The following is a 1,598-nucleotide window of genomic DNA, read 5'->3' as shown; positions in this document are numbered from 1 at the left end:
AGAAGAGAATTAAACTTTAACTGTCAGTTACCCCAGGAATAGCTTCGGCAGGTTTCCTCTTCTAATTTAATTGTCAGCTATCCTGGAAGTAGTTTAAATCAGCTTCTCACTTCTGATTTCAATATCTGATACCCTCAAAGTATCAAAAATAAATTTCCCAGTTGGAAAGTTGAGATAAATAACACTGATCGCGAGCGTTAACATATTCCAACTCTTTATACCTTTTCAATCGTCAAATTACCAGCGCTTCACTTCACTGTGGCGAATTGCCACAACTTCCAAGGCTTTGGCGGCTAGTGCGTCGTTGAGACACCACTGCAAGCTTCCTATGCAGGACAGTGGAGTGACGGTGCACTAGCAGAAGTATTTACCTGGACTCATATAAATGATTGCCTTTGGCTTTGATATTGACTGATTATGAAAAGGACTTATGGATTCTGTCTGAATCCTTGGCCCGAAATACTGGCCGAATTCTGAGTGGTTTCACGCTTGCCATCAATGAAGAAGCTTAATAGGGAAATTATAAGTGAAGTAGTTTCCCGTTTAAAAAAAATGCTATTTGTTCGGGGCGTCGACTTAGAAAGACTTTTGCCCCTACTTGCACCATATGTTATGAACCTGCGTGTATGTGGAAATTTCGGAAGTGTAAAGTGTTGAATGTGAGGAAAGGAACGTTAAGGACGACACAAACACCCAGTCCACTGGTCAGGGATATTAATCATTTACAATTTTAAAAACCCTGACCCGGCTTGGAATCGAACCCGGGGCCGTCGGATGACAGGCGGACGCGTTGCCCCCTACACCGCGGGGCCGGACAAAAGGGAATTGAGCCAACGGCATGTGGTGTTCCCAAGCGGTCACCCATACAAGTACTGACCACGCCCAATGTTGCTTAACTGCGGTGATCGGAAGAGAACCGGTGTATTCAACATGGTGTGGCCGTTGGCTATTTTCCCGTTACTTTTATCATCTGGCCATAATTAAATTTTACACATCAGTTTGTAAAGTCCACTGCAACGTATATAACTTCACACCATTGACCACAGCTCCACGATTTTCTTCTAGGGGAATTCAGACAAACGAGTAGTGTTACGAAAATGTTACAATCATTGGGCTGGGAAGATTTTGGAGTAAGGAGACGAGCTACCCGACTAAGCGGTATGTTCCGCGCTGTCGGTGGAGAGATGACGTGTGATAAAATTACGAAACGAACAAGCTTGAGTGGAGATTTTGTTTGAAAAGGATCATAATATGGAGATGTCTTGAATTCAAGAGGACTAATCGGTGCACGTATTTGACATAGGAAGAGGGATTAGGGATTGAAGTAAAAATGTGAAAAATTGACAGGGAACTACCATCTGGGTTACAGCCCTAAATCAAGATCAGTTGTTGAAAAAACATGTAAACATGGACTGGATTGCTGGGGTTTGAACACACACTAACCCGAATGCAACAGATCATCTCTGGGCTGAAATTCATAAGAAGTGAATATGAACTTGTGGAGCATCCTGTACCTAAAGAGCAATTCATTCTTAGGAACAGGCTCTCACAGCTCAAGTAGCGTGACTCTCCTTCCCTGCGGCTGTCAATGAATCAAA

At 43.2% G+C, this 1,598-nt stretch overlaps 1 non-coding gene across 1 annotated transcript; it reads right to left on the bottom strand.

Annotated features, from left to right (window-relative positions):
• Window positions 1-828: 828 nt before the first annotated feature.
• LOC136881332 (5S ribosomal RNA) lies at window positions 829-947 on the bottom strand. The gene has a single exon (XR_010861015.1). It is a non-coding gene; the product is annotated as a 5S ribosomal RNA (ribosomal RNA).
• Window positions 948-1,598: the final 651 nt, after the last annotated feature.

This window comes from Anabrus simplex, chromosome 9, assembly GCF_040414725.1.
Source record: "Anabrus simplex isolate iqAnaSimp1 chromosome 9, ASM4041472v1, whole genome shotgun sequence".
Classification (NCBI taxonomy): Eukaryota; Metazoa; Arthropoda; class Insecta; order Orthoptera; family Tettigoniidae; genus Anabrus; species Anabrus simplex.
This window is presented reverse-complemented; position numbering and strand designations above follow the sequence as displayed.